This window comes from Tachypleus tridentatus, chromosome 11 (assembly GCF_004210375.1).
Source record: "Tachypleus tridentatus isolate NWPU-2018 chromosome 11, ASM421037v1, whole genome shotgun sequence".
NCBI classification, from domain to species: Eukaryota; Metazoa; Arthropoda; class Merostomata; order Xiphosura; family Limulidae; genus Tachypleus; species Tachypleus tridentatus.
Window position 1 is genome coordinate 53,852,182 of NC_134835.1, and position 17,378 is coordinate 53,869,559.

The 17,378-nt window shown below is 34.0% G+C and overlaps 1 long non-coding RNA gene across 5 annotated transcripts in view; it reads right to left on the bottom strand.

Moving 5' to 3' along the window:
- The window catches only part of LOC143232177 (uncharacterized), a 59,309-nt gene that overhangs the window by 13,935 nt on the left and 27,996 nt on the right, over positions 1-17,378 (bottom strand). For 2 of the 5 annotated variants that reach the window (XR_013017407.1, XR_013017406.1), the window contains exons 4-5: positions 5,340-6,126; positions 3,121-3,370 (exon numbers count right to left, since the gene is read on the bottom strand). The exons of 1 other annotated variant lie outside the window; for it this stretch is intronic. This is a non-coding gene — a long non-coding RNA (uncharacterized LOC143232177). Of the gene's footprint in view, positions 1-3,120; positions 3,371-5,339; positions 6,127-7,281; positions 7,537-17,378 lie in introns of those variants that run through there. 2 more of the 5 variants (XR_013017410.1, XR_013017408.1) reach the window with 2 other exon arrangements.

Below are 17,378 nucleotides of genomic sequence, written 5' to 3' on the forward strand. Positions count from 1 at the left end.
AAGTAAACAACAGTTGTAACTACAAAAAGATACATTCTCAGTGTCTTGGAATCTCACCTCGCTAATAACAAAAACAATGATGCCTCTCCATGCAAAAGTTCTTTGCTGGGACGGTAGTAAGTCTACAGGTTTACAACACTAAAATCAAGGATTCGATTCCCCTCGGTGGACACAGTAGATAGCCCGATGTGGCTTTGTTGTAAGAAAACACACAGAAACTCTTTACAAAAGTAATATGTGATAAAACGTATACTAATTTAAACAACGGAAGGTCACAGAGAAAAAAAAACAACTTTTTTTGGTGATTCAGTGAATATGCACAATATTTTCAAAATATGCGTTTTTGAATTGAAATTTTATATACCTAAAAGCGGAGTGGTGAATCTGAGGGCTCATAAAGCTAAAGGTTGGGTTGAAAAACCCGCAGTGGGCAAAGTACAGATAGCTTATTGTGTAGCTTTAAGCCTAATAATTAATCAACAAATAAACAAAATCTAAAAACGAAGACAAAATTAGTATCCATCTGAGAAAGAATATTCGAAAATGATTACCAATATCAGATGAGTTGTTGACTCTGTGATTGCAGAATTAGAAATAAAGAAAAACTCTGGATAAAATAATGTTTAACTAGGAGCATCTACGAATTATGCCATGCAGTTAGGCCAAGAGTGTTAAATACACCCGCGGGTAATAGGCTTGCTCATGCAATGTTGTCGCTTTTATTCCAGTCATTCTACATTTGACTGCATTCATAGTAAAATAAATATACATTTCATTAGAAAAACAAAACTACCTGGAATAGTAAATCCATAAATTGTAAACTATTCTTGAAATGTAAACAGAGTTAGTTCGTTATTATATGTACCTATATTAGATTCTAGAAGTCTAACGAGATAACTTTACACTTTTTTAAATAAACGAAGTTAATTGTTGAGAAAAAATATGTGAGTTTGTTGTTTTCTTCATATAGAGCTTATTCACATAATGTAAACTTGAAAGTACAGGGCGCTTGTAAAGGTCAAAAGGTCAAACCCACTGAGAAACATGCAAATCTTAGCTTTCATACGCTGCCACCAGGGGTGCCACCATAGCTTATCTCTGATCAAACATAGCAACTGTTCAAAATATTCTCTTCCAAGTTCCAGAATGTACTGCATCTGTATGAAGTAAGACATTATAGCAATAACGTGCGTCTGATCTGGTATGCACCATTTCCTGACACTTGCTTCCTTCAGGTCTACAATTGAATGAGGATTAGCACTATACATTGGTGATTTCAGATATCTTTACAATCCGGAAACGGTCGATGTTAGATTCCGTGAATGCGAAATTAACCATTAAAAAGGAAAGTGACTTGAAATGTTTCGTCCTGTGCTACCGTAAGATGTGTATCATATTAGTACGGGGAGAAGTAATTTCCTGAATGAAATCCGTACTGTCTATCACATCTTGCTGTTGCAGAAATAACATTTATTGTAATAGTTGTACACGATGCAGTTTGTAAGAAAATATTCCCAAACAAAACCACAGAACCTTACGAATAGTCGAAATTGGCAAATCCAAACACCAGGAGATATTACGTGTACTGCTGCGCTCATGTGTACTTATGCTGAATTGTTCTGCTACAGTTATTGTTGGTCTGCCTGTACATGGCTTATTACAAGTGCATCTGACTCCTCAGTCTTCAAGCTCTTCTATGAACATTATTCACTGTACTATATTCCTTAAGAACTATCTCTTTGTTACAGTCTTTTGTTTAATAAGTTTTCAATGGTTCAATTCCCTTTACACTGGTCATTTTTACATCGGTTGAATGAGCTGTATTGCGATGAATTAGCCCATTTACATCAAGGGAAATACACGAAATAAAGCAAATAGACGTCCCAGGTGACAATAGAAATATATTGATTTAAAAATTCTCTATGAGAAATATTTTGGAAATTTTCGAATCATATCTCAAAAACTGTACGGCAGTAGAAGGTAAAATTGCACAGAGATATTAAGGATATTCCAAGGATATGAATGTACTTTTGCCAGTAGTTAATGCTTCTTATGATACATTTTTAGATTAAAACATTTTTTCATGTTCGAAGATAAAATATTAGCATTGAAAACACCGATGTAGCATATTAAATTAAACTCCTAAATCGTCGGCATGGCTAGGTGATTAAGGCATTCGACTCGTTATCTGAGGATCTCGGGTTCGAATCCCCGCTGCACTAAACATGCTCGCCCTTTCAGCCGTAGGGGCGTTATAAAGTAAGGGTCAATCCCACTATTCTTTAGTAAAAGAGTAATACAAGAGTTGGTGGTGGACACTGATGACTAGCTTCCTTCCTTCTAGTCTTACACTCCTAAATTAAGGACAGTTAGCGCAGATAGCCCTCGTATAACTTTGCGCGAAATTCAAAACATACCAAACCAAAAGTCTTAAATGCAGTTGTAGATATGATGAGTCAACCACTAGATGGCTCAAAACAGAATATGAAAGTTTGACAATAACAAATCAAGTAAACACAGTTATTCACAGAATAATTTGTAAGAAATTGGTGAGAAAAGTTCGAATATCAAGATATTAAGGTCAAGTGTTAATGAAACAAGTTCAGCAGTTGCTCTGTTTCTGTAGTTATGATGTGAATTCAACTGATTAACAAATACTTTAGTCGCTACCATCACTAGAATTGTAGTTTTGGAAAAGGTAAAATAAGTCACGACTGATATATCATAAATTTCACTTAATTTGTACCTTTTGCCCTTCAAGTCCGATATAGTCCATTATAGGTCCATGCTGATATCATTCTTTTGCATACCAATGAATGAGAAATCCTTATTGTTATTGCTGTTATTGTTGGTATCTTTAGCTTGAGAAGCATAATTAAACTGATTAAAGACGTTATTTTAGATAGATAGTTAGTCAAACAGTACTTACAGTTATTTTAGAGTAGGTTTACTTAGAGTAACCTGTATTTAATTTGAAAATTTTAAGGACTGCAGCCCCTTAGCGGTACAGCGGTATGTCTGTGGACTCACAATACTAAAAATCAGATCTATAGTACAATACGCTAACTACCAGGTCACACTTGGACTTTAGTATTAAATATATAAAGATACCTTACATACCTTAACTCTATACATGAACTAAATGCGATAACTCTCTCCATGTTAGTGGGCCGTCACACCAAACATGCTCACCCTTTCAGCCGTGGAGGCGATATAAAGTTACGATCAATCGCATTATTCGTTGGTAAAAGTGTAGTCCAACAGTTGGCGGCGGGTAGTGATGACTAGCTAGCTACCTTTTCTCTACTCTTATATTGCTAAATTAGGAACGACTAGCGCAGGTATGCCTCATGTAGCTTTATGCGAAACTCTGAAACAAACAAACAAATTAATTAAATTGACTGAAGACTCGAGGCAGCCGAACGTTTGTGTTTCAAATTACAAGCTCAATGGCCATATTACAGAAACGTGGATTTTAATAATTACCTTACATCATGTTAATATTAATCAGTTTTCAGACAAAAAAAAAGGAATAACAAAACCTAGAAATGACTATAACAAGACTATATCGCAAATAAACCACTTTTGAACGAACTAATTTTGTTTGATTTATCAATAAGAACCATTACTTGGTATTACTATATGCTCTGGAGAAAACCTCGTATCAAATTCAAAAATAACTGATATCTGTGTTAGCAGGTGGTGTCGTGTATGTGTAAGTAAAGTAGTTTAATAAAGTGAAGTCTGATTCACTTGACTGAACGATATGCCACTGATTAGATGTTACCAGAATCCATTAATCATGATAAAATAGACTTGTGTCTTCCGATGGTGATATCGCTCTAACAAATGTAGGATTTCTGTCTACGTTTTATCAGTCAAGAAAAGCTACTGGTGTGAGATTATCTATTTAATTAAATTCTCTGATTTTCAAAGGAAGTCCATGCAAATACAAACTAACTTTATCAGAAATACTGTCATACTAAACCACACCAACATAGTAACTAACTTATCTTTAATCCTTTTGAGAATTATAGCTTTCTCTAGGACTTTGTAAGTATAATACTTTACTAAAACTGAATATTTAAAACACTGTATTACGTATCATGTGATTTTAACCATTATGTATCACAGTGGCTAATGACAGCTTATTTAGACGTACAAAACATTAACTTTCACTGTGTGTGTGTGTGCGTTTTGCCCTATAACAGTATTCATGTGATATGTGTTTATTGCCCTGTAGCAGTATTCGTGTGTGCGTGTTGCCCTATAACTGTCCTCAGGTTTTAGTAGAAATTGGTGTGTCGTTGCTATTTTTTTAAACCGTCATTGTAATTGCTCTTAAACTGTGTTACTTTTGCGTCTACAATATCAAACATCAATTCAGTACATTATAGAAAAATCTCATTAAATGTCCTAAATATATCTGTAGCCATGTATGTGTTTATGTAGTATACATTGAACTATTTATTACCTCTCATCAGTAGAAATTAAGTTCATTAAAAACGTCATACCTGTAAAGGTATTTAAATCATGACAGATAAGGCTAGTAAAAAATTGTTGCAAACTGCATATCTCATTAATCAAAAGAGCTTTTTATATCTCAAAAACATATAACATTTATTTTTTATATACGTTAGCCCGAAAACTATCGATTCAGTTAAAAATAAATGTGTGTAGTATAAAATATAATTTGTATTCTCGGAAACATATATTGTGTTTTTAAAATTCGATTACTTTTTTTTTGTTATTAATTTTTTTTGTTATTAAAATATTTTCGTCATTGTATTTATAATTTCAATATTCTGTGAATGCATGCTTTGTCTTGCGTCACATCTTATTTGATAGCATCAACATCAGATCTAACATGCATATTGTTGTTAATTTTTAACATCTTTTATTTATTCTCCAATTTTATCTTGATGATCTGACAGTTTTTGTTTATTCAAACGTGGACAGAATGAAACATTAGAAGACGTCTTATTAAAATTTAAACAACTAAAACATTAGATCACTTTATATTTTTTTAAATAAATTCTACTTTAAAAACTTGAAACATATCACAGAACGTTTAAAGGAGCCTGTATTATGCCATTCTTTATGAATTTAGAAAACGTATGAATACGAAAGTTACAGTTCAAATTATTAATTCAGTATTAATTGTAATACTGTTCGGTTATTTTAGGTTTCTCACTTGTAATGTATATTTCAGTCGTTTTTTTCTATTATTCTTGGTTTCCAGAAACTGCATTAAAAGAAGTAAAAAGGCAAAGATGAAAATGTCAGTCCTATTTTTGTTTGGGTCGAAAACCATGACAAGGTTTGATTAATATATTTACCTTGAAGTTTTATACGTTAAAACCTTTTGTATTCGACAAGAAAATACGATGAAAAATCTTTGCCTCTTTGTTCCTGACGCAACGTAATTTCAATCGTTCATTGAAATTCTAGTCATAACCACCCCGCCCTCTGTCACTATTGGCACAGCCCACGAAGCACAACACGTCAAAAGCAGAAAGAGACATCGTTCATTACGTCACGACATTGGTAGCCCAAGTTTTTGTGCATGTTCAGTAGGTCGTCATGAAGCTTCCAAACACAGCCACTGCATGATAGTCCTGCTGAGAGCGGTCTTTTCTCAACTTGTTTAACGACATAAAATTTGACCACATAAATGTCTTACGGTCTTGCTAAGAATGGATATGCACGGGTGCCGTTTCGATATACAAGTTTATAAAGAAGAGGCGGAACAAATAAAATATTGGCCTGTCTAATACTGTTTTTTACCGTGACTTGGGTCTCAACAGCCATCTTTCAAAGTCATCAACGAAAGAGACATAAGGTATGATGGATAGTTGCAAGCCTTACTGATCAGTTTAATGTTCGGTTTCTCCGTGAACCTGACTGGTAATCGCATTACTTGCTCGATTGCCTTTAAGTGCACAAAGACTTGACACTGTTTCACAACATGACGCCCGATTGCGGTTTCCGTTCACTGCCGTGTATTCGTATTATGAGTCGTACCCTTTACAAATGGTACATGGTTGACTAGTACAGTGTAGACTGAAAAACGTCTTAAGTCTTAGCTTCGACTGGTATGAAGACGCATGTGGGAAAAAAGATCAGCTGAAAATGAACAAATACTAAATGAACACATCTCTGTTACGAAACTTAAAAAATAAGTGTTATTGTCTGAATTAAAGCAGTGAAAATAACATATTTCTTTTGTTTCATTGCTTACTACTGTGTTAGGTTAACAATTATATATACACACATGCACACTCACATTCAGCCCAAATACTCTGCAGTGGTTTTTTATGTGTGTTTTCTTTTCTATTGATATATATATATAATATTTCAATCTTTGACCAACAAAGCTCGTAGAAAAGTTTTTTATTCAGTGCCTATTTTGCGTGATTAGAAAATAAGTCAGCTCATGATTAGTAAAACATGTGAGAACAACATACATTGAACTTAGTGCTGTGAAATTGAGATTTATGAAGTTACTTTTAACTGATAATTTAAGACACTGACTTAATTATCTTAAGAACACAAACTCAACAGTCTTCCACGTAAGGAAAACTGAAAGATATGAACAAACATGCATGTGAAGAAAGCATTAAATATGTGATAAAAATCTTTACTACTGTAAAACTACACGAGTAAACGTGTTTTCAACATTGGAATCAAAAACAGCAGAGAGAAAAGCATAATGTTATGCATCAATGTTACTTTATTAATTGTAAGATACGCAATCAGACCTAACAGTATGATCATTGTACTTTAAATTGTGTTATTACGTATAGAAATATATGACAAAATTACAAGCGCTAAAGTTTTTAAGTTGTGAATTTCCAGAAAACGTTTGACTGATGTGTTACAGGAAAAGCTACTACATTAGCACAATATAAAAGACAATATATATTTATATGCTGTGTAGTTCAACAGGGAATTTCAAGATGCATTGCTTATCACTTTGTCTATTCTATATTTTATATCTTGAAATTAAAACACGATATTCTTTCGCTAATTTTTAAGAATAAATTTCCTCTGTTGGATCGTTTGTGTTAATTCACTCATTAATTTTATTCTATCATATATGATGCTCTAGAACATTTCGGAAGACAATATTATGTAAATATGGGGTAGCTCACATAGAATTAAAATAACAATTAATGTTTTGTCACACATATTATTAACCCATAATCAGAGGAAACCATCTACATAAATCAGAACTATAAATTAAACCAATAGCGAATACAGTAAATTTAATATACGTACTTATTTATAGTAATTCAAATGCATTGCTTCATTTGGGTATCCTCGTTCCTTAGGATATTTTCGGCCGTAACACAATGATATGTCCAAGAATTTTAAATAAGCTAGTCATAAATCCATATCTTATGTTAACAACCCAAAATAGTCATCATAATAAATAGATAAATATATATATATATATGTACATTAAAAATTTTAAGCAATACTGTTAATGAAACTAATATTAAGAAAATGAAATAAAACTTCATCACAAAACACAAAAAACTTGTAACTTACTTCATACTATATCATCGAATCCTTATTACTTCAAAAGTATGTCAGTGTTAAACGGCAGCGTCAGTTACTGGATATAAGCTTCAAATTAGATTTCATTTTACCTTTCGAATGTTAATCTGCGCAGTCTCCATGAGGTCCTGAAAATGACTATTTCAGTAGTGTTTCTGGGTCTTCTTGATATAAAGGGTGATGTGCTGTCCATCTGTCTGAGAAGGACTTCAATTAACTGTCATATTTGAATACTTTCAAAAAAGGTATCCAAGTCATACTGGTTTCTACGAGAGGTTGGCTCAGCATGTTCTCAGTTAGGTAGATGTAGAAGGATTCTTGTATCTTCTTTCTCATAAGTGGCTTACAATCCACTAGTTAAGTTCTTCTATATGTATACTTCTTCTCTGGTATGGTGGACTATTAGAGAAAAATCGGCATTACAGAGCTTTGTGAATATATTGTGCTTCTTAGTTCCAGCTTTCCATAGTATTTTCCTTTCTATGGTATATTGGAGGCCACATTCACAATAGATGTTGTAGGTAATACTTTCGTTCTCCATTAAGCCTTTAGATAATGTGGTGTAGACTAACTGTGGTCGTACTATGTCGTGTCTTCTGAATACTGTCTTTACTTTATATTGTTATGATACGATTATTACCTGTAAGCTTGGAGAGAGGCGTTTGATATAAAATAATATGGATGTATGTCTATAATTTTCTTCCTACTTATTCATGTTGTTCATCCTTCTTTTATTTCCTTTTTTATCAACTGTTCCGGGTATCTACTGTCAATACTGAAATTATGTGTGTTTTTTTGTTCTTTTTGGCATCTACGGTATTGCAGATATCTTTCTTTCGTTTAAGTAAGCAACCTACGAGGACTCCTTTCACACTGGTCAAATTTATTATTTGTTTGAGTTTTTAATAGGATAACTCTCAGACGAGTGAATAGCACACGAACAACTCCTTGAAGGACATTCAAGATAGAATCTCTGCCACTATTACCTTAAAATAGTCCTTTCTAGGACTTTCCTGAAGGTAACAGAATATTAACAGCCAAAATAAGGACATAAACTAATTGATAATTATTATTTAGTAACTAATAGGTATAAACAAAGTACTTATTATTTTAAAGACTTAGTTGATCGTATTGGCTAATAACCATGACAGTGAATGATATTCGAAGGTCACAACATACTCTAGAACATAGAGTGACTACTCAAAAGAACTCACCAAAACCATAGTCTTTGAAACAATTACATCTCGGTTATGGAAGCAAAATATTGTACTTCATTGTAACATATTTTGTAACATTCTTTGTCATTAAAATGCACTAGGGAAGTCAATTATACGAAAAGCATGAAACTCGGTGATTTAATTGGCAGGTAGTGTATGATATAAAACACTCAGAACTGTCAGTGTTGCTGGCCAATTTAAAATGGAGGACCTGAGTAACAATTCAAGTTGAGTCCCGATATTTAAACTTGAACAGACTCAAACACTTTATTCTGTTGTCTGTTCTGCAGTGACAAGCAATACATAGTGAACAAAGCTAGACGTTGTGACAAATTTTACACGACTAGAGACCACTCTAACAAAGTACAAAAACAGTCGGCTCTATTAAATTAGCTCAACCAGGACTTTCAGAGGGCTGAAATGAATTGTAAGCAGGTTGAGAGTGAAGTTAGACATGGAATAACACACAAAAGGGGTTCTTGTCTTAGTTTCATAAGTAAACTTTAAAATTTTTGTTTGATTATCACTTTATGTGGCCAGATGGTTAAAACACTCGACTCGTAATCTGAAAGTCATGGGTTCAAATTCTCGTTACACCAAACATGCTCGCCCTTTCAGCGGTGGAAGTGTTATAATGTAACAGTCAATCCCACTATTCATTAGTAAAATAATAGCTCAAGAGTTGGCTATGGGTGGTGATGACTAGCTGCCTTCCTTCTAGTCTTACACTGTTAAATTAGGGACGGCTAGCACAGATATTCCTCATGTAGCTTTGCGCGAAATCCAAAAGCAAACAAAGAAATGTAAATATCGACAATCACACTGAAACTACTTATTATCTTTCAGGATTTTACAAGCAAATAGTACTTTGTATATTTTTGCGAGAAAATTCTGAGAAAAACAACAAGATAAATGTATATGTATTTCTTGTTTATCTACACTATGAGTAATCTCACAGCATTCTCAATCACCAACAGTCGTTACAGTAAATATACTCGAATTTATGAGGTTTCCACACAATACTGCGAAGTGATTTAAACTTAGTTAATAATAAACGGCTATAGCAATCAGTTTGTAATTTAACTGCAAACAACTCACGATGGAAATGGTTCTAAAAGTTTTAAAAATGAAAATTATATATTCTTAATATTGTCCCCAGTGGGTCAGTGATAACTCTTTGGACTTATAACACTAAAAACAAGGTTTCAATAGCCATGATGGGCACAGCACAAATTGTCCATTGTGTAGCTTTATGATTAACAAGAAACAAACTAGTCAGTTCCTTGCATTGAGTTATAAGCAAAATCGTAAGACTATTCAATATGATACAATATGTGTACCTCACCGGTCAAGTAAGGTACAAAAACAAGTCGGAAACCGAGAATTAAATCTTATGCAGGATACAGGATTATTTTGAATATTTCAAAAACATCACAAGAGCCTTCTATAGTTGTGATTGTACTAAAGTTACGAACGAACTAAGACTATACAAATGAACACATAAAATATCGTACCACACGTAGATATCTACGCATATGAACAAAATATACAAATTAATAAGATTTTCCACAACAAAGTTCTATGAAAGTGAATGTAAAACTAAATACGTACAAAAACTCTAAACTTTCAAACCTATGATCCCTACATGACTGTATAAAATCCTTTCTTACTGAGGATCTATATTATAGTGCATGATGCCTTTTCAAATTAATTTGTAAAATTAAGAAAATAGATACTCTTGCATATCGAATAATCATTGAAATTTCTCTGCTTATGATTAAGCCAAAGCCACGAAATGACCTACAGTCTTGGTCAAAATATTTTCATACCTTGTACCAAATAAAATAATTATTATAGCGAAGAAATACAAATACATTTAGCACAGTTAAACTGAGAAATCATGTTATATTGAGCATATCCATATGTAACTTGTATAACAAGATAATATATAGACATCATAAACAGCAAACAATTTTATGAGACATCCGTAGATAGTCGTGTAATTCAGCATTTCACCTATTACAACCAGAACATACATATAGCTAAAACATATTACGTTAAACTACTACAATTTGTGTCTGTGGCCTTATTTCAGTTCATATTAAGCATTCAGTACTTGATTGGTCTTTTTCGTTTTATAACCTCCGCAAGATGACATGGTATGCTGTCCATGAAGATATTGATGTAATCTATAGTACCATAGTTTCATCCCAACCTGTCATTAGAAGGTGCTGAAACTCAGCTACAGTAGCTGTTTTAGGGTCTTGGTTGGCAGTTTTTTTTTCTCAGTTCTGCTCAACACTTCTCAATGGTATTACAACTTTGCTGGCCTTGAAAATCGTTTAACGTCCTCTTGGAACACAAAGTTATTGCCAATCTTTGCCTTAGCATATGGCAGAAATATTGTCTCTGTGTAATGTCTGTAGGAGACACCATTGACGTTTTCCTAAAATATATGAAGAGCAATTTCTCAACCATAATGAATAGCTCCCGAATATCTATTTCATCACCTCTTGTGTGTACTCTGTGTCTTTCCTCATCTGTTCTCCTGGTAAACGACGAATATGAATAATGCCATCACCTTTAGTAAGTAGAAAAGAGGACTCATCTGAAAAGACGATATTTCTCCTGTGTCCTAACTGTAAGCTAGCATGCTGTCTTACCCAAGTAATATGATGAGGGCAGTTAAGCCTGGTTAATATTGGTTTGTAGATAACCCTTCTTGCAAAATAACCTTGTTTGGTTAGCCTCATTTTCACTGTTCTGCTGAACATCCCTACCATTCCTGTCAAGAGTTATTCCAATATTTTTTTTTAGCTTGACATGCTAACCTGATCAAAATATGGTCGTCTGAGTAGTAGTTTTTTAGCGTCTACCACTATACTTTTCCTGATCAACGTTTCTTGCGGTCCGATGACTCTTCAGGATTTTGGATACAGTACACTGCAGGTACCCTACTGTTTTGGCAATGTTTTCATACCATCACTAGTCTTATTCCTTCTGACACATGATGAAACTTGACTCTACACCAAGTAGAGAGATATTGTTTGAACAAAACATTGATCTGTTTTGGAAAGGATTATACCAGAAGCAAACCCTTTGGTACACACCAGATGTGTATGCGTGTTTTGATGAACACATGCTAAAAACAATTCATATATGTTTTTACTATCGTACGATACCATTTCTGTCACTAATTGGGCATTTACTCAATAACTAGTCCATATATGTAGACAATAACTTCAATATTGAACAGTATGCAAACAATTTGGTCAGAATTGTACATGCGCTGTGCCCATCGAACGTATTTATATCCTATTTTTAGCTTCATAAGCCCACAAGTTTACCGATGAAACTAAACTAAACTAACGTGGCAGGGGTTCAGTTTAGAGAGGGAGAAATCAGAAAAGTTCTCTCTCCAACCGGGGTGTTCAGGAACGTTGTGGTTCCTCTTCGTCCCCTTTCGTGGATTGTTATTAAGATTAAGTGGTAGTTTTTTTATTATTTTATTTAATAAATTAATTATTGTTATTATTCTTGACTTTTTTGGGTGGAGGATGTCTTTCTAAATGTTGTTTTGGGTGGAGGCAAAGGCAGCAGTGGAAAAAAAGGCCGGGACCTGTCCCGAAAGGAAGAAGTTGGGCAGATGTGAACATGAATATATTTCATTCAAATCCAGATCAAATCAAACGGCACGATTCAGGGTCTGGCAAAAGAGTTGCCTGGGCTGGAAACGGGAGTGCCCCGAGAAAACCCACTTTCACACGACAGGCGCCGAAAGTTTTGCTTGTCGTGTGCCCTGTACCTGAAAAAAAGGAATTCATGTTAATAACATGGATTTTATTTATTTATATTCTTTGTTGAGTGGATTGTGATTCTTGAAATATGTTGTAAGGTGATATGTATTTTGTTGGTGCACTTGATAATTTGTGTAGTGATGCCGTTAGTTTGTTTCTATTTTCTGCTTTTAGATAATATTTGAGAGAAAGTTCTGTTATTCTATCTCTTATAGTTGGTAAATTACTAATTTGGTGTAGATAATTTGTTGGCGTAAATGATGGTAGGCTGAATACGGATTTTAATATTCTGTTTTGTTGCACTTGGATTTTCTGGAGTGTGTTGTTTGACATATTGTATGTTACTTGACATCCGTACTCTATTAGTAGACGGATGTAAGCCTTGTATATTTGTATAATGGTGTTCGGTGCGCATTTCGATTGTTTACCAGTTATAGTCTTTAGATACGAAATCCTTTTTCTGATTGATGAGTGTATATTGTTTATGTGTTTTTTTCCATGTTAGTTTTGTGTCGAAAGTGACGCCAAGGAATGTGATGTTTTTGCTCATGTTAATGGTTGTGTTTCCAAGTGATAGTTTTATTTTTTCTAGATTTTTTTCTTTGCTTCTTTAGTTTTCTATATAAGGTGATTGCTTGTGTTTTTGTTGGATTTAACACGACCCTCCACTTGTTGCTCCATGTTGAGACGTTGTTTAGTGATTCTTGTACGCGAGACATGGCCATTACTGGGTTTCTGGAGGTGCTCCAGATTGCGATGTCGTCTGCGTATTGTGAATTGTGTGTGTATGTTAGATTTGGAAAAGGTATGTCACTGACGAAAATTATGTATAGAAGTGGAGAGAGGACTGATCCTTGGGGCACTCCTGCCGTTATATTAAATAATTTGGATATTTTTTTATTGACTTTTACTTGTGCTGTTCTATTGGTTAAGAAATTTGAAATCCATTTGACTATCGTGGAATTTATTTGTAGGTGATTTAGTTTGTATATGATGGCGAATGGCGAGTTTACCGATGAGCCATCGGAGGGCAATATTTATGCGTAAGCTCATAAAAAACTTTCATTTTCAAGAACTGAATTGTATAATAGCAGTAGTTAGCCTTGTCAGTGTTTTGAAAGTAACCAGCAGTCTACATTTCCATAACCAGTCGTTTAAGTTTTTAATTATAAAAATGATATTTCTTCTGTAGAGAAACAAAACTGTTCTGTATGTCAGAATTCACCTTTAAGTCGACTAACATCTCCTTCCCACACATCCCTCACCTCCTCTGTCATCTTTAAGATCACAGGTGTTTATATCGCATGCTCTCTGGTGGAAACTGAATTTGTTTGGTCTGCTTCACCCACTGTCAACATTTAGAAAGATTTATTGGTCATCGTTTAACACCGAACCCGACCTTTAAATGAATGATATCACAAGAGTGTGTAGCAGTCAAAGCCCACCCCTTACCACCAAGCATTCAGTATTACTCTTAGTAACCAGTAATTTGTTTCCACCCCACAATGTGCACACAGCGAAGCTCTGGCACCATGTGAGAACCCATACTGTGCAGCTCATGCCAGGTAACCTCAAGTTCTCTTTTTGTCACGAGGGTGAGGTAGTGGTTCGCATACACCTTTGAAATGACAATTTTCATGACCTGTTTTTCTCAGGAATTTTAGAAGTAATTGGTTATTCAAGCAGTTCATAGTCCATGTTTATGATTTCATGGTGTTCAAGGAAAATAACTTGCGGAATAAACGATTTTTTAGAATACGTTTACAACAAAAATAATTTATGTCTTCTAATGGATACTTTATTTAAATCAGTTTTCCACTCTACGTCTTCACGAAGGATGATCATCAGGATATCAAAATAATAGAAGACAATCAGGTTTTATGTTTGTTTGAAGTTAACCACAAAGTTCCCTAATGAGCTACTTGTGTCCTGCTCACCACAGGTATCAAAACCCTGATTCTAGTATTGTAAGTTCGCAGACATACCGTTGTGTCATTGAATGGCGAAAGATAATTAAATCAATGGATAACCAATACAAAACTGCTTTGTTCTTAATAATTTCAATCTAGTAAGATATATATATATAATATAAGGTTACAATAACAAATTTATTGTGCAAAAAATAATTCTAGTTATCAAGAACAAGGGTGCTGCATGCCTATCTTTAACAACCAAACTAATTTATCCTTAACGTAAAAAAGATATATCATTAAATCTACAAGGATAAACTTTACAGCAAAGGTAGTTTCCCTTTGGCTACGCACTTCAACAATAATTATTACATCTAATTAATTTCATCGATAACATTACAAATCTAGCAAAAGTTCAAAAAAATATTCTCGTTCGAAAATCAATACATCTTTAGTTAAAGGCAGTTTTTGTGAATTATGAGATTTTCTGAGTTTAATATTTTACATGGTTTTCTAGCTCCATTTTATAATTCCTTAGAAAGAAACGCAAACATTAGATGGTGAAAAAGGTAAATATTTATTAAGTTAATTTAGGAAATATATTTGATTGCACACCACACACTGAACATAGAAAAGGGTAAACCATGTCGAGACAATTCAAGAAATACATTTTATTACGGCCCGGCATGGCCAGGTGGTTAAGGTGCTAGACTCGTAATCCAAGAATCACGGGTTTTAATCCTCGTCACACCAAACTTACTCGCCTTTTCAACCGTGGGGATGTTAAAATGTACGGTCAATCCCACTATTCGTTGGTAAAAGAGTAGCCATAGAGTTGACTGTGGGTGGTGATGACTATCTTCCCTCCCTCTAGTCTTACACTGTTAAATTAGGGAGGCTAGCGCAGATGGTCCTCGTGTAGCTTCAAAAACAAAACAAGAACAAATATTTTATTACACACAAACACTGTGTGAGGAAAAGGGTAAGGTGTGTCGAGACAGTTAAAAATACATTTTATTACACACAAACACTGTATGAGGAAAAGAGTAAGGTGTGTCGAGACAGTTAAAAAATACATTTTATGACACACAAACACTGGATGAGGAAAAGAGTAAGGTGTGTCGAGACAGTTAAAAAATACATTTTATTACACACAAACACTGGATGAGAAAAAGGGTAAGGTGTGTCGAGACAGTTCAAGAAGTGCATTTTATTACAAGAAACTAATATTCACAGTAAAAACTGCAAACATTTCTACCCAAAGTAAAACATAACCTAAGAAATTTCCATTAAGCAGTTGTTGTCTGGATCTATATTTATTTTGAACAATTTTGAAACAAAACTGTGGGCTTTACACACTGGAATTTCAAACAGTTTTACATAATTTATTAAAGAAGAAATTACAGTTATTATACACTGTTCCTATATTATGATCAAAATAACTAGCAATCAAAGTACATCTCCAGTAATATACCTATAATTGTTTTACTTGACGTAAACCTTAGTTATTGTGTAAGTTTGTTTGTGTTATAGCGCAATGCTACACAACAGACTGGCAGCTTTCTGTTCATCTCGGAGGATACGACCCCGAATTTTTAGCGTTATATGTCTATGGACTTAATACTGGTCCAGAATGCGACTATTCTATGAATGCGTGTGTAGATAATATCGAACTATGATTTTCTTGTTCTTAAGATAACTTTGCTGGAAATGAATGAATACGTAGGATATAAAATGAAAATGCTGAGCAAATGATGGACTAGGAGAAGGGAAAGTGAATGCAATTTAGAACAGCCGAGCTTATTTAGAAGTAGTAACGAATCAATGTATTTAAATATAGTGTTAATAACTGAGTTTCAAAATTCTCGTTTGAGATTATTTTAAACGTAAATAATATTTAAGTCTTCCCTTGTAATAACAAACGAGTTTTGCGTGAAAGTTAATGGTTTGTCGTTTTATCTTGATTTCAAAGACAACGAAAACTATCCTAGTTATCACATAGAACTACAGACATTGGTTAATTGATCGTAAGGATTTTGTTAACTACTGTTTACTAAACCATGAATTTGTGTAGTTGCTGATTTTACATCAAGGTCAATTAAGGTTGTTGTTGTTTTTTTTTTCTTAACTATATTCCCTGTGTCTTGAAGTCACACACGGTAAGTCGTGATTTCTTGTTTTTCATAAATTTTACATCTGTCCAAACATTCCTTTTAATGATGTTTTAAAACAAAGCTAACAGTTAAGACTCAAACTCGTTACAGATAAAACTTAAGAACCTGGCTAGCCCCTGGCAGAGAAACAGGCAGTAAGGATTTAATTGTGCGACTGCTAGTCGCCTTCGCTGTTAGTCCGAGTTCACCTAGCAGACAACACGGAGACAATAAAAAGATAAGCTACCATCCTTTTGTTTCGAATCTTAGCCAGAGACACAATGGTCAAAAGATTGTCTATACGTTGGCCTGGTCATCTTTGACGGCGTCAGAGAGTCCAGCGAGGTGACATAACTATAGACTGGGAATTCCCAGGGATATAAATTTGTTGTTGGTACTCCAGTTAACATAACACGTATAAGTTGAAGTTGTTTTCTGCGTTTATACACTTTCTACTCTGCTGAACGCGAGCTACCTTCGTACTCGTGAGAAACAACTCTAACTAGATTAGAGTTGCAAAATTGGCTCTTTAAAACTTACCTTGTAAATAGTCAACACTAATAAAGCCCTAAAGAAGGTTTGTTTGTAATCACTGAATCTAAACTTGGACATAAAGACTTGTTTGTATTTTCTCTTGCCAATGTGCGCAGAAACAAATAATTTAATAAAATAAATTGACATGAGTTTGCTTTATGTATTAACCTTTGTTATTCATAAAAAAGAAAAACAACTGAATCA